Source organism: Topomyia yanbarensis, chromosome 3, assembly GCF_030247195.1.
Source record: "Topomyia yanbarensis strain Yona2022 chromosome 3, ASM3024719v1, whole genome shotgun sequence".
NCBI lineage: Eukaryota > Metazoa > Arthropoda > Insecta > Diptera > Culicidae > Topomyia > Topomyia yanbarensis.
This window is the reverse complement of record NC_080672.1, coordinates 403267788-403295469: the sequence shown is the minus strand read 5'-3', so window position 1 is coordinate 403295469 and position 27682 is coordinate 403267788. Positions and strand designations below refer to the sequence as shown.

Here is a 27682-nt window from a genome sequence, read left to right as displayed (position 1 = left end):
AGCACGATGACTCTTCGTTTCCCTGGCCTAGTTTCATTGTTGCAGTGGGGAAAGTTGATTCAGGGGTTGTAACAAATTGTGTTCATAGAGTGACTATTTGAATTTATAGAATTGGAATGGATTTTATCTGACGTAGATATTTTAGACCACGAATTAGAATTTTATGCTCGGACAGTTTCCTGTGTTGCATTTTTCGGGGTCTGCCTGCCTGGCTTTTACCCTTTGAGAAAGGGGTATATATTTTGAAATGTCCGTCGTTTTGTTGAAGATTTTTACAAAAAATCGGTTTGCTAGAATATTCAACATGCAGAATTCGACAAGTGATCTTCTGCGAATTTTCGATCGCAATTACAACGTTGTACATCAAAGGGAATCGGCCCACCCCTCGTCGTTTTGTTTACATCGATTATTGATCAGTAGATTCATGTGCTTTTTGTTTTGAAAAATCATTTACCATTATGTTACGTCTCGTTCAATGAAAATTTACAAGCTGTTTTCAAACTGTTCACAATTATTTTCACGGGAGAAAGATCTTTTAGTTTTTGTATATTCGATCTGATCTTTTTAAAATACTCGAAAATAGGTTGATGATTGTTCACACATTTTTCATTTATGGAATCATTCTTAAGGAAACCTCCACTATAACCGTGCGCACCCTGTAGCCGAATAAGCACGCGGTATGTAACTCGTGTAAACGATATTTGCATTGCATTATTATTTGTTCGCTTCAATTCTGGAATTTACTTTCCCTCTTATGCAAGTCGAACGCGCATCTTCTGATGTGCGTTCCGCACGGGGCTTTCCGAATTACGCAGGCAGACTGCCGTTTAATTTATTTACTCAATCGAGAAGCTTCCACTTGCGCTTAACACCGCCGAACACGGAACGGGGCGGAGAATCGGTAGAATAGTGCACCTTGCTTGGTAGTTTAATAAGACAACGATTTAAAGCACCCAGGTATTTGGATTAAAAAGACTATCGAAACAAAAAACTGTTGAAAATAGTTTCTCGTTTTTACAAAATCGGTAATGCAAAGCATCCGTCCATTCTCAAGTATTTTTGTCATCGCGTCACAATCGTTTGACACATGTCGAAGAAAGACGAAATATACTGAAAAAATTAATGCATGAATGTGAAGGCTCCTGGGTTGCTTGGATTCGGGCTTAACTGTCAAAAACGAACCAAATCGAATTATTAGAGTTGCGGAGAGAAAAACAGTATTTTTGACAACGTGTACCCCGTAATTGTATAGCAAAACGTCTATTTCTATAAGAATACGCTTCTTATAGAATTAGACGTTTTGCTATACAATGACGTTGTCAAAAATACGATTTTTCTCTCCGCAACTCTCTTTCTGGAGTTACCAATTTTTGCTGTCAAAATTAACTGAGTAATCCGAAAGAAACTATGTTAATATGTAATTACGGCTTTCCGTGCAATTTTGAAATCCGAATCCCGTTCTTCGTAGAGCAAGGATCACATCACCATTCGGTGACTAACAACTCCTCCGGAATGCCCTCTGTAAGCCCTTGTTTTTTGACGGTTGGCTTTTACGCCCTAATCACAAGTTACTGGAGAATTGCAACTCGAAGATCGTAACTCGTCCAAGCATTTATGGTGGTGATCCGCTGGTTGAACCAAAGCTTCTGTCTACCTAACGAATTTGAATCACCAGTTGAACTGACTGACAGGTATCAAAAACTCGACAAAGAAGACATGAGTAGTGTAAATGCAACTGTTCACATCATTAATTATTGTCATATTGATTGTCAACCACAAATTTGACATGAGATTCTGGAATTAAGATGCTTTTAGTTGCATAATGGAGGTCCAGCAAATCACGAGTGTACAAATTTAGCTACATTTAAATTTTAATCTCATTGATCTGTTGCAACTGTTTACTATTGAGACTAGGACTGGAACCAATTATCTTGCGATTGTCGCATCTTCTCATAGGTAGTGGGCGAATGAAATTGTCTGAACTTCTCCGCAGCCACCGATAGAATCATCATTCATCAGAAAGACAATTCAAAATGGCCAACATACTAATGTTTCTAGCTTAAAATGTGGACTAGGGTTTTCACAGCATTTCATTCAATATTTTACACAAGTATTGTAAACTTATTTATTAGAACATGTTATCTGCGCAAAAATAAAATATTTTCTTTTACATTGACGGAAAAGGTCTACGATAAAAACTTTTCAAAATTCAATAATCTAAACCATTCGGTGGATGAGCCCCCGAAAATTCCAATAAAAGGAAACAATTACCATAACAAAAGCAAGATCTACTTCGAAACAATTTGGCGAGTCGTACCAAGCAATGGAATCTGAAACAAATCTCACACGCACACACGAACATACCAGTTAGTCAGTCAAGCCCACCATCAATTTGAACGTACTTACGGCGATTCGGCGCTCACAGACGGACTACGATAAGCGCTCGAGAAGCGTCTCGGAAAGAGGAAATTTAAATACGTAATAAAAATTAATACTTGCATTAACTCACCGACCATGACCTACCTCTTTCCCACCAGCAGACGTTTGGGTTTGTTTTGGGTTGCTTTCGGCAGTAATTATTACACCGTGCGATCCCTCGCTCATCTGACATTTACGCCGAATCAACGAGACTCCAGTATTACGAACTTAATGATAGTGCTGAAAAATTGAAATCATTGTTGTTGTCGTTGTCCAACTGTGAAATGGACGAAAAATTGGCACACAAAGTCTGCCTTGTCCGAGCCGCCTTTTCCTCTCTCACGTCTGTCAACCGTTTATTGCCATTTACGCGACGCCCAGCTTCGTATACGAATGCCAATTTCTCCCTACGTGATAAAACTGATTAATCAGTAATTTGCACAGCCATCACGATAGTGGCACGTGAGTTACCTAGGGCTGCAGGCCGAGTCGAGCGGCGAAGGTGCCATTTTTCTTTTCGCGTGTGTCAAAAACAAAATAAATATGGCGTCGTCCGACAATAGAAAACAAATTAGTAGGAAAAATAGACAAGGCCAACACCGGGGCGGGTAGGTACATTATGCGAAATGGGAAATTTCCGAACGTGATGTTTACGTGTCACACCTGAGCTTGTGTCCGAAGCGAAGCCACCTGATGTTTTGTTCTGTGTTTACATTTGCTTCCGACTCGCAGCAGCCCTTTGTTAAGGCTGCCCCCTGAAAGGTTTTGTCAGTTGACCTGACTGGGCTCCCCGCTCAAAAAGATACCGATCCGCCATAATCTAATTGCGGGATTGATCTTCCGGGTACCTGATTCCTGTCTAAGTGTCCTTAGATTCTACGGTTCGATTCACCTGAACCGTTTCGGTAAATCGAGTATTTCCGATCAGGTAGTGTCAGCTTCGTTTTTATACCGTTCTATACCATCGTCGTCGTCAATACGTGCGGGATAAGGTAAAAATATCCTGTTTTCGATTTTCTTTATCTTTTCACCGGCGATCGATGGGTAATTTGAGATTCGCCAGCCAATGGTCGGTATTTCGAAACCACAATAATTCTCCGGAGTGAGCGAAGGAAGGTGATGGAAAGGAAATCCCCTGAAACTGTCAGCCGTCGCGCCGTTATCGGGAAGTAGGATAACGGGATTCTGCTGGGAAAAGAGACGAATCGCACAAAGGAGCCTGAAAAGTGAGCAGCTCTATCACAAGAAGATCTATCGGTCGCTTTCAAGTGTCGAAGAGGGTCATGACCGCTCAATGAGAAAGCAGATGTTGGGAACGTCACTTTTAAATCGTGGTGTAAATATCAATTTACCTTTGTACTGTGATTTCAATGCTTGTTTTTGTACAATTTTACTTCTAAAAAACCCAGCAAGCTTTGTTTTGGATTTCGGCAACCAGCATCAATTGCATTCCAACGTCGACCCTTTTTGTACCAAACGCCGCAAAGATGCCATTTCCTAAACACAATTATGACCTTCCAGCGCCGATCGGTGCTAATTGATCCATTCGGTCTAGGTAATCATTTCCCCAGCCGCCGTCAACTGGCGCTGCATACCGGTTTTAAGGTGCGACTGTTGCGGCGAAATGGCGTAACTGTCTCTTGGTTCATTCACAACCCTGTGCTAAATGGTTTGGGAGTCCAGTGTATGTAATCGATTATGGTTTTGTTTTTCTCTCTCTCACTCTGCCGAATATGAGGTAATAAGAAAGGAGGGTCTTACGGTAACAGTAATCTTGAGTTCATGTTGTCGGAGAAGAAGAAGAAGAAGAAGAAAAGAACATTTTTGGGGCAACGTATTTCCTGATATTGTATGGCAACACGGTCTATGGTACTACACGGACAAGAAAAACGATATAAAATTGAATTAATTTGGCCTAATGTTTGGGTATCGTTCAATATGGGAAAGTGGATCATACAGAACTGCATAAAAATGTGAAATTTCACTTTTTGGCAGTTTAGAGGGCTTGATTACATGAACTTTTTTCTGCATGTCACTCATTTTACGGGGCGTTCCCCTTTCAACCGAATTGAGTAGGTTACTCAATTTTGAGTTATTACATACTCAATTTCGTTAAAAGTGGAACAACTCATAGAATGAGTAACATGCAGGATGAAAAATTGTATTGACATTTGTCTAATGTTCCGAACAATGACCAGACATTGGCCAGAAATCACATGATTATACTGATTTTGACTACTCAGTCTCTGAGTTACTACGGTTTTTATTCGCTGAGTTATATTATACGAGCGTTTATTGAGGCCAACTGTCAAAATTCACTTTGAGGAGAAAATACCGAAAAGCGTTATGAGCGGGAACACAGTACACAGCAGTCTACGAAAGAAGAAAAAAACTTTTCTCTAATTGACTATCAACAGCTATGATTGGTGAATAATGGTTTGTCCGGAGCTTTCCCTCAAAGAGAACTTTGACAGTTAGCTTATACGCTCTATACAAAAGTTTGTCAAGAATTTTTAGGATACGGTTGATGATTAATTCAGTAAAATGTTAGGACTATCTAGTCCTCCTAAATTATTATCCTCAAAATCAGCCTTCTTTTTGATGTTAAATCGTGAAAAAACAGCTTGAACCGAATATCAGCCAACTGACATCTTTCTCTCTACATACAGAGTTTGACAATAGGCAATATCATTTTTCCGATTGATTGGGGTCAGTTTGAAAACGACAACATCGTCTGAAATGTAACCAAAAAACGCTTTTAATCCACCTAACAGTGTGATGAGACATTTCTTATAACTCTTATCACTCTCTTCGGATATTATATCGTTTGAGAACATTTAGAACTTGATGCTTCGCGATGTTTTTGATAACACATACTACATGGGATAGTGGCAGGACTCAGAGAATCGCTCAAATCAGCATAGGACAACATCAGTGCTAGAAATCTCAAACCAAATCAATGGGAAAGCGAAAAAATGGCCAATAAAATAGACATACAAACGAATTATTGCTAATGCTCTGTTAATAAAATATCTAAATTCCTCAATAAATGCATTGTGGTGGGAAAACTGAATTTTCCTAAAGGGGTTATGTATATTGTACTGAGCCAAAAAAATCGATTTTTTTTTTAATCTATTTGAAGTTTATACTTTACTCAAATTTACAACGCGACTGAGAACTAAGAAATCAACGATTTGTCTTGAAAAAAGCGATAGTAGCAGTGATTCAAAGAAAATCAACAGTGAATATTTCCAGACTTGGTTTTATTTCCTATTTAAGAACTATTGTGTTTTTTACATCCTAGATTGCATGATTCAGTGATCGAAACCCAAAACTTCATAAAGTATTTGAAATTATTAAATTAAAATTTGTGTTTGCTATTGAAATTGACAAAATGATAGTATATATAGAATATAGTCCCTTTGGCGTTGGTTAATTTTTCGGTCCCACCTATCAGCATTGAAGTATCGCCCTTACGTTTTTTTACAATACCAATTTTACAATTTGTGGGAGTTTGGTGAAAATCGATCTTACTGCCCAAACGGCATAATTCCGAAACCGTAATTTTTGAAGTTTTAAAATTATGCAGAATTAATTTTTCAGACAATAGTAACAGAGTTCGTGTCTTTAGCAAATTTGTTGAGACTTTATTGTAGTCATGAATATTAACCTGAGAAAATTCACCATAAATACTTCTTGGACGATATACCGTCAAAATTACTTTATCAAATGATGCGCTGTTCGTTTGTAAAACTCATCGAAGATACTAAACCTCCGAAATTGGCGGTTTCAAAATGATGCTATCTTGACCTTAAATTATTGTTTTGGAACATTTGACCTATACATATAATTGGTCATACAACAAAAATCAAATTCTCATCAAAATCGACCAGGACCTGCTAGAGTCGAATGGAAATCGTCATTTTTCATAAATTTCTCTCTACATTCGGAAAGTGTTATCCTCGTTATTAATCATATTACGTTTTCGTCTCAACTCGACGCATTCCCAAAATAAAAACCTATTTTGATCCACCTAGTGGTGCAATTGGGCTTTTCTCATTTGTCCAGACTACGATTCCATGGCTGGTTATGTTCAATACGATGGTGGAAATGAATATTACATGTTCAGTACGATTTGCACATACGTACAATGGATCGACAGCCACGATCTTGAGATACTATGTGATACTGAAACATCGCTTGACCGCCGCTGGTTTCAAGCGATGTTTCAGTATCACATAGTAAGATCCGGGAGGTCCGGGTCCTGCCGAAAATTTTCAACTTGTTAAGAAATTTTAAACTAGTTTTAATTTTAAAACAGCAACCCCTCACTGCATACTCCCTCCGGGCCGGTATGATTGACGATTTTTAGAGTGATTGCATAACCTTTCTATATGAGAAAGGCAAAAAAGTCCAAAAAAATCAATTTTTTTCAACCATTGTTTTTTCGAGTTTATTTCAAATCTCAATGGTTCATGCATTATAAAGTCATTTGGCATCAAAAATACAAATTTGATTTTGAAATTTTTTCATTTCAGTTTATATGGGAATTCGCTGTGTGATTGCACTCTTCAACTCCTAACTCCGGAACCGGAAGTCCAATCAATAAAAAATTCAATTGCAGCCGATGGGAAGGTTGTACCTTTCATTTGAGACTAACTTTGTGCAAATCGATCAAGCCATCTCTGATTAACAGAGGTCATATTTTTTTCCACATACACACATACACACACATACATACATACACACACATACATTTTCCTATCTCGACGAACTGAGTCGATTAGCATATGACACTCGGCCCTCCCAGTCGGGATTAGATTGACGAATTTTAGAGTGAATGAGAAAGGCAAAAACATTTTTAGCAAATGTTTCATAGACATTAAATCAATTTTAACTTCGCTTTCTATTAAATAAAGACCCTCATTACAGTACATCTCTACAAAAGCGAGCTCAATTTGAAAAGAAATCTGAGGATTATGATTTATTACAGAACTCTGGAATTTTCTATTGGAATGTTTTCAGGCAGGAATTTGTTATTGATGCTATTAGGCAACTGTGAAATCAAGACCAATAGATCAATTACATATCAGGACCCCATTCCGACAATTTATCATAAGTCCTCATGATGTTTACAACAACAGATTATCAATGTACGGATCAGATAATTGTTATTGTAATATTGAATTAAATCAGTCTGCATCAATAAATTTTCAATTGCAATCCAATATATTGTTTGGGTGTGGTAGGGAGGGAAGTTGTTAAACCCCAAAACCTTCTCTTGGCTACGCCGTTGCTTGGAGTTATTTACTTCACTTTCATTTTCCGATATGTTTCCGATCGATCCGTTGGTTATCAGTTAGAAAAATTGCAGTCAGAAGGTTCGTACAAATGAACATTTTTGCACTGATAAGGTATCAAGTTCCTTCCAGACAACTTGGAAGTGCTCGGTAATTATTTCTAGCGGTTGTAGATAGAAAAATGAAATACAAAATTCTTTTTATCGTAATAATGTTTGGCTTATTTCAATGGATTATTACTATATTGAACAATAAATGGGCGACAAAAGGTAATCCACAAACAACAAGCCATAACTTTTAAAGTATTCAAAATAGATATTTGAAGTCTTCAGTAAAGTTATTCGCAAAAGTAAGAGCTACAAATTTGTAGAAGGCATCATTTCGATATAATCACTTCCAAGAAAATTTGTGAAAATATCTCACTCATAGGGAGTAAAAGCACAATACCAAAGGAAAGGGCATATTGCCTCCATTAAATTCTCCGAAGATACTATTGACCTTAAATAAGCCGTTTTGGCGTTAATAATAGATTACATGTTTTTGGTCATATTTCTGGCAATGGGAAATGATAAAAATCTTTCGTCCGCATTCAATGTTAAATATCTCTTTTGATAATAGTCCGATTTCAACAATCTATAGCTTGTTTGAAAGGTATTCGTTAAAGCTGTCTAAAAACATATAAAGTGTTGATCTATGTTGTCAATTTCGGCAGATAATTTAAAAAAACTGCAATAAACGCCATTTTTACACATTCAAACATTCATATCTTGGAAACTAAACATCAGAATCAAAAACAAATTAATAGCGTTCATACTGTTTTTTAGTTCTTTCATTTAAAATTGGTTTGGATAAGATCGGTTCAGCCATTGCTGAGAAACACGAATGAGAATTTGTCCGTTACATACACACACACACAGACACACACACACACAGACATTGTCCCAAATCGTCGAGCTGAGTGGATTGGTATATAAGACTCGGCCCTCCGGGCCTCGGAAAAAATCTTGAAAGTTTGAGCGAATTCTATACATTTCTTTTATAAGAAATGTAAAACAGCAGTAGCAGTAAACAAAATGCGCACTTTCTCTTATGCGATGTAAAGTGCCTCTCGTATTTGTATTTAGAACGTATTTTGTTCATTTGTTTACAAACAACGTTCTTATGTTGACTGCGATAAAATTTCGACAAACATATGATTATGGCGTAAAAGCCAACTGTCAAAATTCACTTTGAATGAGCATTCCGGATAAACAAATGTTGATAGTAAACAAAAGAGAAAAGTTTTCTCTTCCATTTAGTGTAGTGAACTGTGTTCAGACAGTTACGGTTTGTCCGGAATTCCGCTTTAAAGAGAATTTTGACAGTTAGTGACAGTTAGTTTGACGAGAACTGACGTCCTGTCACCTTCTTGCCTCTGACCTCCGACTGTTTGTCCGCCAGGGAGAAAGCGCGAAAAGCGACAATTTTTCCTTACTGTCAATTTTCTTTTTAGTGGCGACATTCTTTGGCTGCGAACTGATTGCGGAGAGAGCTGTCTAAGCAACCATTTTTCCATGGTCATGAATCAACAGCGAAAGGAATCGTTATCCGTGCTTAAGTGAGTTGATCTTTACCTGTTGCACTCCACCATGATCACATCTAACGTACTGAAGATATATTATAAGCTACGGATACACACCCTCGCCGTGTTTCAGTTTAATGCGTTGAAAATAGTTGTGCCGCCCTTATTTATAAATTCGAGTGATTTTGAAGTTTCGCTCAAAAATCTATATTTGAAGTGTTCAAAAAGTCTTATATAACAAACTAGGTGACAATGACCGTAAGGAATTTCCTTTGATCACTGAAAAACACTATAATATAAGTATGTGTAAGTAAAGGCGGCCTGTTCTCATGTCTAGTACCCTAACTCAACCCCATTTTAGAAGTAGTCTTGATTAGCGGAAATCTTATAGTTTATTCGTTCATTTGGATTATGTCAGCTATTGGTACGAAACGATGAAGAAGTTTTGCGATCACTTGTGAGACAGAGAGAGAGAGAGAGAGAGAGAGAGAGAGAGAGAGAGAGAAAGAGAGAGAATGGTATCTTAGCTCAAAAGAGCCTTTTCCAACTCTAATAAAAATAAATAAATAAATCTCTATATATAAAAATGAAATGGTTTCCGTGTGTCATCCCATAACTTAAGAACAACATGACGGATTTCTTCGATTTTTGCCTTATTTTGTTGGTTATTTTCTGTGGAAGGTTTATAGACACAAAAAGAAAATTATTAAAATTTATTTATCCACCTATTAGTGCAATAGCGACATTTTTAGTTTAGAATTGATTGCATAATTTGTCATTATATGAAATTAAGTAATAAAATGTCTTTGGTAAAGCATCAGCATTGTTACTGTACATAGAAAGAGGCAAAAAACAAAAACGATCTTTATCATAATGTATATTACAGAACTTTTCGTAACATGTTTTATAGTTGGAATCATTATCATATCACAACCTAACTGGACTTTAAATAAATAGAAATTTGATCCACAAGCATTGCTATTTTTGCTTTCGTTGTATTTTCCAGTAAATAATTATAAGCAGGACAACGTCTGCCGGGTCAGCTAGTAAACAAATAAAAGGGACGTCTGGGATATAATCAATGTTTCATGACTACTCTTACGAAAATACTTGAGATTATTCATAGTGAAATGCACAAAAAACTATTGATAAACAACCGATGCCAACACTAGATATTGGGATTCGATCAACATAATATAACGCATCCCGCAAATATTAACAAAACAAGCGGATGCCTCCTTCCTACTGCTTCCTCCAAACGCGCATCCACATGCTTCTCGTTCGACTACCGAACAACGAGTTGGATTGAGTGTCATAGGTGCTCCATATTAATTGCTCTGTCTGAAATAGACTGGGAAATTTAGGTTATTCCGAAAATGTTTCTGAAAATCTACCTTTACGTTGTTAGTAGAAGTCATACAAACTTCGAAATGTAATGCAAAGTTGGAAAACATTTTTCCTACTGATTATTGTAATCATGGTGTAATTCCATTCAGTACAATGAAAGTTACTAACGTTCAGAACCTTAAGCTCCTTTTTTATCCGCTATTTTGAAAAGGAAACCCTATATCGAAAGGTTGGTCGTAGTCACGAAAAAATGAGTAATAAATAAATAAACGAATAAACAAATTGAGAAATAAATAAATGACACTGTACCAAAAGGTTCAACGTGAAATTATCAATTTTGAAATACGATTGAAGACGAAGGCACGTTTTCTTCTCGTGTCAAAATAACGAATTTTACTAAAAGTATTGATCGATAACGAAGATAAAGAAAATGAAGAGCTTCACTGTCGGTAATGTAGAGTAGATCTACTAAGTTCAGTTCAGATTTTTTTATAAAGGTACATTTTTCTTTTCCATACTGGCGTGTCATTTTCAAATATTCATAAGATGAGAGCATTACGAAATCTGAAGTCACTTAAAACTGTACGAACTTTTTTCACGTTCAATTAATTTCTTTCTTATTCATCAACCGAACGAAGTTTGTTCAGCGTCCATTGGCAATCTAACGTCGGTACGGCAAGTGGGCTCTTTGCTCAGAAAGTTACTAGAAAACGAAAAAAGCAGTTTTTTCTCACACAGTTGAAAAAATCTTCATGAAAATGAATCAAAGTATTCGGGACATTGAGGGGGGTATTATTGCTATATTTTCATGAAGATTTTTCCAACGGTGCTGCTTTTTTCATTTTCTAAGATGGCCGCTTTTCCAAGCTTTCTCAGTTGAACCTTAAGACTGACAACTCATTTGCAACGACAGATGCAAAGTCAAACCAAAGGAGTTTGGTTTGTTTTCCTCACGAAATATCTAACCTTAATCGTTTTTTGCAGCGCAAATTTATTTATTTTCCTCATGAAATAATTCGGAATAATTTCGTTTTAACGGGAATAGAAAGGTTAATATTTGTCAAACGTCATTTTATCCTTACGGAAATTAACTGGTTAGGTGTATGGCTTTGCAGTCTAATTTTTAAGCAAAAACAAACTATTTTGTCTTCATGCGACGTTTCGGTCCGTTTGGAACCTTTTTCAAGGATTCGATAATTGTTGTTTTGTTGTCAGATCTATTGTTGTACAACAATGGATTGTCATATGGTTTTTCAGGATCATCTGTTCCGATCGTGTAAAGTTTTATCGGGATCGAAATGCTCGTCTTTTTCCTCTGAATTCGGTTCAGTCAATATCAACAACTAACATCACATCGTTTTGCACACCCAGAGGAAAACGTATTAAGTGTGTCATTTGAGAGTAAAATTTGGCGTTTGTTGTTCCATTTCCTAGTACCATTTCTGATAACAACCGGTTCTAGGGTCCTGAAGCCCTAGGAAACTAAGAGACTCCAAAGCGAAATAAAATGTTAAAAAATATGCTTTTATTGTGTGACTTTCGTATGCTTCTAATCTTGCCTAGAGCAGAAGCAAAAAAATACTCTGTTGTAGCTAACAAGAATCCAAGCAATCAATTCTACTGCTTTGTTGCTTTTCCACTGCACAAACAGTACAGTATCGTTCCTTCGTCCGAGCAGTTTAATCAGCTAACCACCGAAGTGATAAATGCCTATACCAAATAAATTATCATTGCGACTTACTCTAAACAAACTCGTATTAGACCAAATGTGCGCTTGGTGAAAGAACTTTATGCAACACCACATTGAATACAACAGTGCTTGAGTCAACATTCCCGTATATACGGAAGACTGATGAAATCAAGGTTCATCGATTTGCTCTTACTCGAAGTTAAAGGATTATCGTAATAATGTACATTCAACAGTTAATGCAGTGAGAATCCAGATGACGAAACATATTCCTTCCTACCTAACTTTGAATGCAAATCACATATCACCAAACAACGCTGATCACAAACTCGGGTCAGATCCCTACGTGATAAAATGGTTTTTTTTCGGGTCGATAACATTATGCTGAATGGTTGCGGAATAAAATCCATATTTTTGTATCGAGGTATGGATGATGGGGAATGGGTGAAAATGGAGTTGCACAATTCCCAACCTACACATATAGGGTTAGAGATTTCTCTAACCCAAAAAATGCGAAGGACTCTAAGGTTTGTATGTTTGCAATCTGTTGGTATAAAAGATGGTTAGGTTTTATGCCTTCTTGACAATGGGTTTGAAGGATACCTAGGGCTGGATTTTAGCGGCTACTTCTGCAGTGTCTGAAAGTAGGCGTACGAATACAGGGGATATGCGAACGGTGTAGACGGTTTCGCAATGTATGGGGTATTGAATAATTCCAATTCGTAAAAATGTCTGTTGAAAAAGCAGTACTTTCGAAATGCTAGCAACGATGAAAACATGTCTGAAATATTTATATTTTAAGTATAATTTATTTCCTATAAAATAATGCTTTTATTCATCATCCTTCTTCTAATTGCGGGTATTATGACTCCCCGTGCGGTAGAAGTCAAACCAAAGCAATCATTGTGCATTCGCTACCCAAGACGGATACAGGTGAGAACATTTTTATGTATGAGAGAGGTTATCAATTTTCTTCGATGAAGCCGATAAAGCAGGGGGATATGAAGAAGAAAAGCATGACAACAAATGACGTAGTGGGCTTCTCTATTGATATAAGTTTTGTTTCGGATCGGTCATAACTATTTTATCGGTAGTTTCAAGATAAAAAGTGGTGTTCGAATCGGAAGATCCGACTGAAGCTCGGTCAGTTCTCTCTTTTTATCGTGCGCCAAAGAATCAGGATGCTCATCCCGATGTTTATGTTTATTTTCAGGGGCCTGACGGCCATGCTAAATTTTACAAGTACAGTCGTGATTCGTTGGGTGGGCCACAGCCTTGTCCGACTAACGAATTTGATTCGCTAGTTGGACCGACTGATAAATCTCAACAACTCTTCAAAGGAGATGTTGGCAGTGTAAATGCATCTGTTCACATCTCTATATATTGTCAGATTGATTGTCAAAGTAAATTTGATACGAGATTTTGACGTTCAGATGTTTTTTAGTTCGGCAATGGTCTATCGGAGGTCCAACTAAAAAGCGGTCCAGTTAACATGTATCCAACCAGCGAATCACGACTGTATAAAACTAATAAATTCAAAAATGCCAAATGTCCCCACCTTTCTTTCTCTTCATCTCGCTATCCCTTGCTGTTTCATTCATTGCATAGAGTCTAATTCATGCGTGATTGTGTTAGTGCGACAGTCGAGGGTAAACTTTGTCGGACTATGGGAATTGAGGTTATGTTTACTGTAGGCTAACATTCTCATTCCACACCCTTACGCATTATATCTGTGTGCGATTCACAGCCATTGAATGACTCGATTAATTTTTGACAACCCGACTGACAATGATGTGATAACGACTATTCTAGCGACTGCTCGACCAAACAAATGCTTTAACTGTCTGTATTCAGTTAGAGAGTTGACGCACAATATACACATTCGATTCAATGTACATTTTGGCAAAAACCGCACAGCAATGTTGTCAGGAAAATTTGAAACCGATGTTTCAGCAAAGTGACATTTATTTGCTGAGATTTTGAGCGAAACCGATCCTCAGCGCCCTCAGCTAACCAACGTCACTTTCAGTGAGATTTCGGTGAAAAACAAATATTTGGTGAGGTTCCGATACAAAAAACTGAGATTTTGTAGAGTAAGTTTTGCAATATGTCGTAAAAATTGTCTCAGAAAGTATGGACGCAGCCAAATAAAAAAAACCGCTGCCATTTCGCAATAATTGACTTATTTGTCGTCTAGGGACCAACACAGTTGTAATGTGTATAGACAACATACATATAACACGATGTTTGTAATTCGCCATCTGATTTAACCTCATTTGGCACAAATTCCACCAGATTTAATCTCAATCTCGCACTAACACAACTGTACATGGATTAGTCAATTGACAATTTGTTAATGTTTATAGCTGCGTTCTATCTCATTGTACTTATCTAGCGGTTTAACGCTTTCTAACAGTTTGTTTTAAAATGAATGGACTTTCAGTAGAACAGTAGTTTGAGGAAAGGTGTCAATATTTGTCGCCAAAAATTCTGAGCTGAATCTAATGAAAAACTGTTGTTTTATTCTAATATTGATAATATATCCACAGAGAACGTCCATCTTCAGCATTCAACTTGTGTAAAATTTCTAACGGTTTCGAAGGTAGTTGGGATATCCAAACCAGGTGCGCTACTGTCATGTTTTTTGTGGCTGAGTTCGACAGAATTGACAGCGGTTATTCATCTACCAAGTCAAACTAGTCCGGAACCGGTTCGGACTTCCAGCATGAATTCCAGCTCAAATGCATCAACCGATAGAGTCGGAATCGGTTGTTTTCTTTGAGCAAGATTCCATACTGAATTTATTCAGGATTTTGAACCGGTTCCGGAATGGATTTGACGGATAGTTGGGATAGGTTGGTGTGGCGGCGCTAGTGTTTATCGTATATTAATTTAAATGTTTACATACGTTTTTTAAATATTTTTGTTCGACCATGGATGTCTGTTCTCTGTGGTATATCTAATAAACATACAATGACCCAAGCTCGTACATTTCTTTCACTGAATCTACATGCGCCCATACATTCTGGGACAGTTACAAGTACACTGATACCGTTTGCTAGCAACGAAATTGAGTCAGATTCAAATTTAAACTTCTGTCAAAATGTATGAGCTGTCAACTGTTGGGGTTGCAATCGGACTCAGTTTCAGGGTCAAGTAAAAATTTGATCCAATAGATTAATGAAGGAGCACAGTTCTGCAATGAAAGTTACAGTTAAATTTTGACATTTGACAGTTGATGCTAATTTATCTGTACGTAAAATTAATTGCCACATGAAATTCTTTTGGCAATCTTTTGCAATATATCCACATAAAACAATGAGTAAAGAGGAAAATAAATTATATTTTTTCTGTTATTGTAAGAAGGATGGATGTCATTTCGATTTTCTGTTCGAACGACCCCCCCCCCCCAGTCATTAAACGGTATAACGCTGAATCCCTCTGGAGAAAGTCACGCCACCTCTATCATTTGCTTACCATTTATTTGACAGTGTCATTCCAATCGAGCGCGAGACCTGTCAAAAGCACTCAATCCGAAGAAAAACGAATTACAGACACTTTATACACAGACTAGCGAAGTGTCAAAAATTGCAGCCAAACGGACTGTCAAAAAGTGCAGCCAAACGACCATTCGGGGTTTGAGAGGGAAAGTACAGGAGGAAGACCATGCAAAGCTTATGGGAGCTTCCGTGATGCCAGTTTACATTCAAGGTTGCTAGTTTTACTGTTTTTCTCTCCGAAAGTCTGTTATATAAAGTGTCTGTACTTCGAATCCTTCTCAGACGAGAGCCATTGACAGATCTCGATTTGAATGACACTGACAGATAAATGTAAACAAACGATAGAGCAGGCAAATCTCTATCCAGAGGGATTCAGCGTCTTTAAACAAATGCTAAACAAACCACAGAGATGGTCACCTAGCTCATCACTCGTCTGAATAATCGAACGAACACTTGCACGCCACCAACTAGAGGTAGCTAGTAGTTATTGTACTTTTTTTCTCCACCATCTTTCTGACATTCCTTTGTTTTCTATTTAGCGGGTGTAAAAGCAGCAATTTTTTTATTCGAATCTCAGCTGCAACCAGCATCGAAAGGAAGGGGAATCCGCGCGCGATAGCGAGACTCTGCCCATCCAGGCGGAACCGCTGCTGCAGCTCATGGCAGATCAGGCTGCGGCACGGGGCAAAGAATTCCGACATGCAATATGTGAATTGTTTTGAAGCAGCGCTGCCAACCGAGGCGCGTTCGAGTTCGAGCATGTGTGTAAGTGAGTAATTTGTGAAATTAATAACCGAACGGGATGTTTTCTTTGGGTTGGTATGCCAAAATACAAAAAAAGCGAAAATCCTCTCTCCAGCCGGTCGTTTTTTTTTCGATCGGACAGGGACGTGGGTGTGGGTCGGAATGAACCCGCTGCTGCTGCTGCTGGCCCCGGATGATGTACGCAGACTTGGGTGGTTTTGTTGTCGAAAACGTTGTTGTTAGATAACTGGTTAAAAATAAGCTCTCGCCGGTGAATGGCGATGGAGGGTGCAAACTGGCAGCAGCGTCGTCCCGTGGGCAGAAATTATCGACTCTCAGATCGGATTCTGACACATTCGCAGATAGAATTGCACGCCTTCCGCCCGGTCGGTCATTAGCAGTTGGTACCATCGCCAGCACCACGCACAGAACGACGACGGCGACGAAGGAGTAGGAAATCTAAGAAGCAAACAAACAAGTATTTATTTCACAGTCTGTCTTCTGCTGAGCCGTCTCCGCCTACCCCGCACTACGCGCATTGGTCAAAACACAATCCCGCCACAGTTCAAGAATTGGCGAGAAGAAGGTGCTCAGCCGGTTCACCACAGCCAGCTCAGTCGCCTGGTTGGTCGTGTATGAGTGCAGGTCTTCCTGTCTTCCCGGACACCCGTTTATTGTATGTTTAGCTCGTTTGGTTTGCCCCTACCGCGCAAAGACGGCCACGACTTTTTCCTTCTGGCGGCGGGCCTCTGCTCTGCTCTGCGCTGACGTTTCCTTTCTTTGCAGCTGATCCGCACCGCCGCCGCCTCCGCCGCAGCAACTGACTGCCGCGCGATAGTGTTATTGTAATGAAAAAGACCTTGAACTTGAAATGACGGTACAATCTCTCCTCGTGTACACACACATACACACACCTGCATAGAGACTTTCTCGCTGTGGGCTGGCTGCCTGTCTCGGACGGTTGACTTTGGGGAACGCGCGCGCGCTCGCTGCAATGAGCGTATCAAAGCGGTCTTGTTGAACAACAGGAACCCAGGTTTGTGGGATCCCGCGGGAGGTGCGCAGAAACAGAAAGAGGTGCTTTCGGAGGAGGCGACGGTGTTTAGAACCCGTTCGGGAACTGTTGTTGGGAAGCAGAAAGTGGTGGCGGTGGTCGATGATGAGGCGGACGACGTCGGAAACAAGAAAAATGGCAACACATTTACGATGGAATAGGATGTAGAAGACGACGATGAGGAAGAAGAAGGCACAAATGATCGTGTGAGTGTGGGATGAACGGCGGGAGGTTTTGGAGCAGACAGGAGCGTACTCTGGCAAGTGGACAACGACGAACGGATGCAAATCCGAAGAAGACGGACGGACGGACAAGTTTTTCTTAGTTTTCTTGGTTTGGTAGGTGTATGCGTGTATGTAACTCGACTTGCCGTGTGCGGGAATTGAATGCAATGCATTCTGCGAGAGAACAGGATCGGAAGGCTCGTTTCGTTGCAGCAGAAGAAGAAAGAAGAAGGTAAGGAATAAAGTTCAGAAGACGGGAAAGCGATTTAAACTGGCTGAGATCGGTTGTGTAATGGGTAGGCAGGCCGATAATTTGGAGCGGCAGTAGGAAGGCTGTTTCTATAGCCAGCTCCAAGAAAGGACGATGCTTTATGTTCACTGGAAGTAGGAAGTCGTTTTTCGGAAGAATGATGACGTTATAGGTTTCGATGCGGAACGGAAGAAAGGAAGCGGAATTTTCGTCGATTATTTACAGGAGCGTTATAGTGGTTATGTATGTAGGCCCACCAAAGTATGTCATGAAAGTTTTGCCAGAGTGATAGTAGCACCACGTGGGAAAGGTTTTACTTTGCCCTTGGATGGCTTTTTCCTGTTTTTGGCTAGTGCTGGTGTCACCACGGAAATAATGTCGGAAGTTTCTTGGTTATTGATTTTTTGGTATCGGCTTGGATTGCGAAATTGCTGCTGGCATGGAATGGCGTTGGAATGTTGGAGTATTGTTTTAGTTATGGAACTGTCTTAGTGAATGCCAAGAAGGTCCAGAATATTATAGCTTCCAATTGCCGTAAATCTTTCTATCAGATTGAATGTATTAGCTATAAAGAAAGGTTCCTATTTTCAACCAGTGTGATTCTTATAAAAGTGCTCAGAAAAAGATAGCGAACTCTTTGCAATTCCTTAGAATTTTTAACGTTGGATAATCTAATAAAGACCATCAGAATGCTGTTTGAAGTCTTCAACTGAAGCAGTGAGTAAAACATATCAAATCAAGCTTGATTCAGGAATCATTGTTTAGACTGAGTTTGGTGCGTTACTTGAAATCAGAAAAAGTTCACAAACGTCAAAACTATTTACCAAACAAAGTGTTACATAGCGTAACGTTTTCAAACCTTAATTTGACAGAAGTGACACAAGCTGCGCTTTTTGTGTTTACTGTTGCTGATCAGATATTCGTTGAACAGTCAATCAGCAGAAGTCTATTAAGGGCGTAGTCAGTTTCATACCGATCAAGCTGAGGCTCGGAAAAGTAACGCTATGAAACATTTTGCTTTGATCAATGCGCGATTGTTGTTGGTAGAGATTTTCCTTGAAAATTCCAGCTTGCTGCGGTTATCAACAATTAGGCTGTGCACTAGGGTGGGACAAAAAATAGATTCCAGCTCCGAGCAACTTTTTAGGTACCATTTGGGTCCTAGAACAACTTTGCAAATTCTTAGCTCGATCGGTGAAACTATATTTTTGCGCCCACTATTTAAAGTTTACATGGGATTTTGTATGGGAAAGGAAACTTTTACAAAATAATTCCTCCAGGAGTCGCCCATTAGTTCCTAAAAATAAATCGTTATGTGGTTTGTAAAGGAAATTTAACAAAGAAAAAAAGTCTCGAAAACCACGAAACGATCTGATGCTTGAGAAAAAAGTTATTAAGCTGAAACCGATTGATGCTCTGACGATTGATAAAATATTCATTTTTTCTAGCACCACTGCTGTTGGTTGTCCAATTATACGCAATTTTGTTTTAATCCTCTCTTAACGTATCTAAATCGTTTATCTATACTATTTGGCCACTTCGCAAGGTTTTGATGAATAAATTGAGGCTTCTTTTGTACATAATAAGAGAAAGTTAAAAATTTTGTATATAATAAAACCGACAGAAGCAGTGATGCTATGAAAAGTGAAATTTTCATCAATCTTCAGGGCATCCATCGGTTTTTGCTTAATAACTTTTTCCACAAGCATCAGATCGATTTGCAGTCTTCTAGACTTTGTTTCCTTGACAAATTTCCTATAAAAATCAGAAATCTGTTTATTTTTAGAAGATAATGGGCGACTCTTGGAAGAATTAATTTGCAAAAGACAATTTTCCCATACGAAATCCCACGTAAACTTTAAACCGTGGGCGCAAAAATATAGTTTCACCGATCGAGCTAAAAATTTGCAGAGTTGTTCTGGGAGCTAAATGGGACCCAAAAAGTTACTCGGAGCCAAATTTTATTTTTTTCATATAACCATGTCCCACTCTACTGTGCACGCTGACGAAGTCGACATAAAATTGAGTTTTACTGTGAGCCGTGTTTACCAACATTGCTTCACAGCTTACTGGCAATGTTGGTGAACACGGCTCCCAGTAAAAGTCAGTTTTATGTCGACTTGCTGGTCGGCTTCGTCTGCGTGCACAGGCTTCAAAAGTGCTAATACGAAAACGAGTCTGTCACTACAATCAACCTAAGTTTAGCTGGAAATATATAATTCAATGCAATATTTTGTAATTTATTTTCTTTATTTCAGCACACTGCTTCTTGATATTTGATATGTCTGATTGGTTTTAGAGGACTGAAACTGGTTCTTATAAGTGTCACACAAACGGTGTAAACTTCTTCGATTAATGAACTTCGATTTTGGTATGTACTATCCTTAAAGCTTGAAATAAAATATTTTTTTTTAGGATTCCTGAACAACGACTATAAAGTTGAAGTAAGTGTGAAGTAAGTGAATGCTAAAATTGGTCGACTTTATTGGAGAATTACAAAAAAATTGAAATGCATTTGAAAGAAATTATGAAGAAATAGATGGAGAGGTAATCCAATCTGTCCGAAAATAGGATTCCGTCAAGATCGCTATATATGGAGCATAAATATAGGGTAGGCATGTTTACTCTCATGATTGGTAAGTATTTTATTTCGAAAAAAATTTGCGCAACTTCGTAGCATCTATATAAACACAGGTGAATAGATAATATTTATAAAACATTTTTTCACTAATGATTGAAATTATAGAAAACCAAGCAGAGTCAATTGAATGTCATAGCCGCAGATCAACCGTAGAGCAAATACTATTGAATGTTGAAATACTAATAGAAAATTCAAGTATTCGATTAAGGCGATGACAACGAAGAAAACCAGGATCCAAGATTCCAATCAAGGGTTGATCCCGTAAAATGGCCGGTATACACACTATATCTCGTAAGATTGGATGTGATGAATACATCTCAAGGAATGGACAATATCTTAGAAAATTTCAAGTGTAAATTGTAGGCAATGGACGGATTTTTTCGAAAGAGTTGGTCAGCTTACTCTAGCATATTGAATATTCGCACGGGCATGCCACAAGGCAATCATTTAGGCCCACTGGTTTTTATCAGTCTTTCCAAATGAACACCGTACACAATGTTCACTCTGGTTCTGTGCTCATATTGAACCCCCATTTTGTGTACGAACTCGAACACGTTATTTCGTACCGAAACACGTGCACATTGTCGTCTGCACAACCGAACCCCATGTACGTACACGGTGTGCGTACACCTCGTGTACACACAGGTTCGTGGCACCAGTTTTCCCTTTCTCACTCTCATCATCGCTAGCGTTGACTCTTTTTGCCTTGTACGAATCGTTCTCGTGTACGCACCCGGTGTACGGATGTTTGAACTAGAGTTTGCACATCGTTCGCTTGTTTTCGATGTTCGAGGCGAACCTGTACATCGAGACGAAGCATGTTTGAGGTTGAACGTGTGCAGGAAATTTTGTACACAGGTACAAGCTTGTCAATGTTCATGGGAAGTCTGGTTTTTATCCTATTTGTAAATATTCTCTGGAGTCGTATAAAGTCACGAAGACATCCGTAGACTCCAAGAGCGGTGCATGCTTAACGGAATGGAAGTCAACGTAAAGAAATGCAAAGCACAGATAACATACGTTTAGGCTCGATTCGAAACGCGTGTAAATGCCCGCTACTGAAGTTCCGTATAAATCAGACGTCTGAAACACGTTTGGCAAACACGGATTTCTAATGTTTATTAATTAGAAAGTTTACATAGGTTTTTAAGGGTGTTTTGTTCTAGCCTAAATGTCAGTTATCTGCCTGCAAAGTGATAAGTTTCGGGCGTGAGGTAACATAGAGGGCGCCAATATTAACTTCTTAACTCGGAGGGATACATCATGGATTTGTTCAGAAGAATTACTGCAAATTACTTGTTCTACAACTTTGTAGAAGATATGTAATATCTATCTCTCTCTCCCTCTGTTGAAAATTTAGCGGTGATGCTCTCTATGCGGTGAAATGAAAACTAAAATTTTCAAGTCAAAAGACGACTCGTATTTTGTACTAAAATTCTTCCAAACATATTGTTCAGCTAAACCCAACAATTTGTTTCACACAAAAAAGTTTATTGGAGACTGGCAGGGTTTCCGGATACCCGCATATTAAAAAGTTCATATCTATGTCAATATTTAACCCTTTAATTCCCTTGTGGTGTGGGATTAACAAGATTTTTGAACAGCTGTAACTTTTGTTTTAGCTAATATTTTCTCACAAAAATAGGTAAGGCTTGTAACTGCGATTATCTCCTTTCACTTGAGCGATAGAAACTGTAACTATTATCCGTAGATTGTACAACTTATGTTATTGTTATTACTATGATTTTTGCTCAATTCAATTTTGCCATCCTCAAAAAACATTATTTAACTATGAAGATCAGATTTCTACGTGCTAATTCTGACAGCATATTGATTATTGTGGATTTCATTTTCCAGTTGCAACTACCGTAAACGGGGGTGACTTTGATCAGTCGAAACTTTTTTCGTAGATCGGTTATTAAACCAGAATACTCTACCAAATCATTATAATATGAAATGATTCTTACTCTAAACTTATAAAATACTGATTTGTTATACTTTTTGAGTATATTGTTCGATTTTTGGGTACAAAAACTACAGAAAACTGAAATTTGACTTTACGTTATTTTTACTAAACTTCGTAAAGTGTCTATTTTTTTATAAAACAAATAAATCTCAGATTTGAGCAAGAGTGATACAAGCGAGTTTTTATTTTCCTTTACATTGGGATGTGCCAAATTTTGTTTTAAGAGTTTGTTTATTTTAAATTCATTTTTTTGTGAAACTAGTTGGCAATTATTTCAAATTATTTTAAGCAAAAATTCGCAACATTTTTTTATTGTTCAATATTCCAACGTGTTAAAATGTATAAAACTTTTTATGCATTGATAAAGCACTAAAATAAAACAATTTGATCAGTTTTAAAGGTTTTCAAAATGTTTTATTCTAGTTGGACACAAATTATACGAATTTTGGTTACTCGAATTTTACAGTACATTGAAGTGCTTTGTATAATACCAATTACCATTTATTTAATAATAAGTATCTTTCCATAATTAATTTAAACAAATATTTGAATGAAAAACATTGACATCAATAACTTAATGTGGGTGAACCAGCAGGTTATCAAAGTCAACCCGGAATACGTAAACAGACAATTTGAAATCATTTTTGGAAAAATAGCTGTAAGCGAACAATTCTAGGTAAAATCATCCATCTTGTTCTCCATACAACAGTACATGGTTTAAAAATAGTAAACTTGAAAAAAAATGTGTTGCGTCTAAAAATATGTAATGATTACTTCGAAATGATTACTGTCACCCCGGTTTACGGTAGTTCATCTTAGAAGCTTTCGATTCACACAAAAGATGTTGAAGTTAGACATGGCACGATGTTTTATCATTTCTTATGAATATTTACATTTGATAGAGGAACCTGACTTCAAATAGCTCATGGGGCCTCGAGGGGTCATAAGCCGGTCCTATGTGCCGCGATGATTTTTTTTTTCTGATAAGAGTGCCTTTTTTGATTTTTTATTAATCTTTTTCGGTCATATTTTGCTTTGTTTCCCTTGTTATTCTACCGTTACGCAGATTGTATGATTTAGGCGCAGTACTTTATTTTTATATACCAGCTTTCCCTTGTGAAGCAGAATAAAATGTCACGCAATCGAGAGAAATAACGCTATTAAATGTATGCAACATTTATTTTTCCCCAAAGGAAAAAATGGATGCAGCAATTTGCGCTTAAGGGCGCAAAACCTAACATAGAAAAGTTGGATTTAACCGTTTCGGGTTCCACTAGTCAGTAACTGACACCAACTTGCTGCCAGTTAGACGATAGATCAAAATCTCTACGTTACTAATAGTTGAATTTATTTCTTTGGTTTAAGACGTTTATATAGACTTTAAAAACAGTTTAATGTTATTATGTTTTATTTAGCGCAAAGTTCTACTTTATCGATTAGATTGGCTATTTTCGGTAAATTGATGAATAAAGAGAAACCAAAGATATGAAAATTGAAAGACGGATAGGGATTCTAGAGTGAATCAGTTATAAACGGAAAACTAGAGCTTGACTGACTTGTATAACCAGGATCGAAAGAAAAATTTGAAGAATCTTTTCCCATCTGCTTGCTCAAACTACCCGATTCTAACAGTATGGTCGATAAGCAAGCATAACTCATCATGCTTTGCAACCGACGCCAGCAAAAGTTTCTACACCGACGATGGTGAAAGATTGTTTGATCTTGCGATCATTATTCGGCCATGAGTAACATTAAGCCATGTGCGGTGCTTTTATTAGACACCAAATTACCTGTATCGTGCGGTGTCTTATTGTGAACTATTTTGTTGATTTTTGGGTCCGGTCGCACGGAAGCTATGTCGCAACTAATGGCACAACTAACTTGACAGAAATCGGATATTAGCTACTTTTTCATCAACTAATTTCTATGTTGTTATTTTTTAACAACCACAAAGTTCTACTTTATCGATCTTGATAATTATTTTCGACAAATTGAATACTAAGAGAAACGAAAGATATAATTTTGAAGGATATTTTCGGCAAATTGGTGATTAAGAAAGGACAGGTAAGAACATGGAAATGCTGTTAGACTCGGGTGGAACCTCTTACTCCTAGCAAGCAGAAAGTAAAAAAATCTTCACATTTTGTTTCGATCATGTTCACATGAGCTTGCCTCGCACTAGTTTTCTGCTATAAGTTTGCAACTGATTCGTTCTTGAACACCAGCCCGTTTTTTCAGCTCTTTCGTGTCTCTTAGTCATTAATTTTTCGAATATGGTGATCTAAATCATATCTTTCGTTGCTTTTAGTATTCAATTTGCCAAAAATAGTCATCAACGTCGATAGAGTAGAATTTTGCGACAATTAAAAAATGGCTAGAAAGCGGAGCCAAAAACAACAAAATCGATAAAAAATATCTTTTAAGTGAGCCGCCATTTTTGAAAATTGTCTGAATTTTTTATTCAGCAAAATGAGGATTTTTAATTATGTTTTAAAACTTCCTAATCGACTAACAAGCGTATTTTTTTATATTTTTTCATATTTTTTGTTTCTATTGGTATTCAATTTGCCGTAAATAGTCATCAAAATCGATAAAGTAGAACTTTGCGGCAATTAAAGTATAACAACGAAGAAATTTATTGGTGAAAAGATTGCTAGTATCCGGTATGTGGCATCTTAGCTGTGCCATTAGTTGCGATATGGCATCCGTGCGTGCGGAGTCAAAAACAACGAAATCGATAAAGAAGACCTTTTGAGTTAGCCGCCATTTTGAAAATTTTCATGAATTTTTATTCAGCATGATGAGGATTTTGAATTAGGTTTCAAAATTTTCGATTGATTAGCAGGAATAGTTTTTTTTGAAAAGGCTTAAAATTATTATGGTTTGCCAGGAAAAAATATTTAATTTATATCCTGATCTTTTAATTCATTATTTCCCTATAACAAATCTGTAGCTTTGCCCTAGATCGCAAAAAAATTCATATGATTTAAATTATAATAGGCGAGTAGCAGGATCCCATACTTTGGGGCAACATTATGACTAGCATATTATGCTTATAATCTTTAATTGCCGCAAAGTTCTACTTTATCGATTCTAATGACTTTTTCGTCAAACTGAAGAGTGAGAGAAACAAAAGTAATGATTTTGATGTCCACTTTCGGCAAATTGATGACTAAGAGAAACGACAGGTAAGTAAATTGGAAGGCTGTTGGACGAGGGTGAAACGTCTGACTTCTAGCAAGCAGAAGACAAAAGATTCTTCACATTATCTTTCGATTATGCTCACGTGAGCTTGTCTCGCTCTGGTTTTCTGTTATTAGTTTATAACTGATTCGCTCTAGAATACCTGTCCGTTTATTTTTTCAATTTTTTCGTTTCTCTTGGTATTCAATTTCCCGAAAATAGTTATCAAAGTCGATAAAGTAGAGCTTTGCGGCAATTAAAGAATAATTTCGTAGAAATTAGTTGGTGAAAAAGTAGCTAGCATCCAATGTGTCGCAAGTTAGCTGTGCCAGTTGCGACATGACTTCTGTGCGTATGGAACCAAAAACAACGAAATCGATAAAGAAGACCTTTTTGAGTTAGCCGCCATTTTGGAAAATTTTCCTAATTTTTTATTCAGCAAGATGAGAATTTTAAATTAGGTTTTAGGAACTTTCTAATCGACTAGCGCATGATTCCATTTACTGTAGGCGAGTGGCAAGACCATATAGTTTGAGGTAACCTCGTGATTAGCCCACTAAGTTTGGGTGTGGCATCTATTGAACCTCAGTGAAGAATGCAGATTAGCCCGTGGTCCGTGTAAAACGTTCGACGACTTGAAAAGGGACACTGACAATTCCTTAGTGACACCATCGAACAGAAAAAACAACTACTCCAGTTCAAATAACTTTGAAACCATTATCCTACACGCAGAAAAAAGATTTGTAGATTCAATAAAATTATGCATTAAATTCAATAAATTAAATTATTGGTCGGGAGACAATAAAATTATTTATTGAATTCAATAAAATTTATTTATTGTTTCAATAAAACAAAATTATCGTTCCGTTTTTCAATAGTTATTTTATTGAAATTAAAAGAAAATTATTGATACTAAAAATGTATTTATTGAAAGCAAAAATTTGTTGTTGTTCTAATAAAAAAATATTTTCAAACCAATAAGTTTGTTTGTTAAAGTGATAAATGATTGGATTCTCCTTAGTGGAGAAAATTTAGGTAAAAACAATTTTTGCTTCACTGAGCAAAACATTGTTTGAAATCATGTTTGCGCGTGAGGAGCACAAAACCTATAACTAAATTAGTTATGGAAATTGCGTTTCTACTTCGTCACATCAGAATCCGACAATAACTTAGTGACAGGACTAAGCGCTAGCTCAAAAAAACGAAAACACTATTTGTATTTTTGAGCAAGCCCCTAGTCCTACGTGATGTCCCGCAAGAGTCCTGTCATTAAGTTAGTGTCGGATTCTGATGAGACAAGGTCGAAACGCAAATTCCTGCAGCCATACCGAGCTCCAATCGCCATCTAAATTTACCGATGACGAGAAAGGCTCCCACAGTACATTCCAAGGAGCAAAACGGTCGACAAATGCGCCGCAGCAAAACGCCAAACAGGGGTGTGGCCTCTTTTCGAGAGCTGTTGGGATATCACGAGAAAAAAACCAATTTCCCATGGAAAACCGGCCAGAACAGAAGCAAATAATTATGCGAAAAAGGCATCAATTATGCAAATGCCGTCTCATCAATTACTCACTTCCCATCGATTGATCGGTTCGGAATGAGGCAAGAAGTTGCTAAAATCACAACCCTTTTGCGCCAGATTTTTTCCACTTCTTAATCGTACTTTGACCCAATTCTACGAATAAAAGAAACTTGTTTTGAGCCCAAACAGAATCCCTGCTTGCAATTAACGATGAGTTTTTCCTCTCTCGACAAAAGCAGAAATCCCTTTGGCGGCGCGCGCAGCGGTAGCCGCCGTCGGAATCCC

At 37.7% G+C, this 27682-nt stretch overlaps 1 protein-coding gene across 2 annotated transcripts in view; it reads right to left on the bottom strand.

Moving 5' to 3' along the window:
• Positions 1–27682, bottom strand: part of LOC131689080 (ecdysone-induced protein 74EF-like) — a 127024-nt gene that overhangs the window by 96407 nt on the left and 2935 nt on the right. The gene's annotated exons all lie outside the window — the stretch shown is intronic.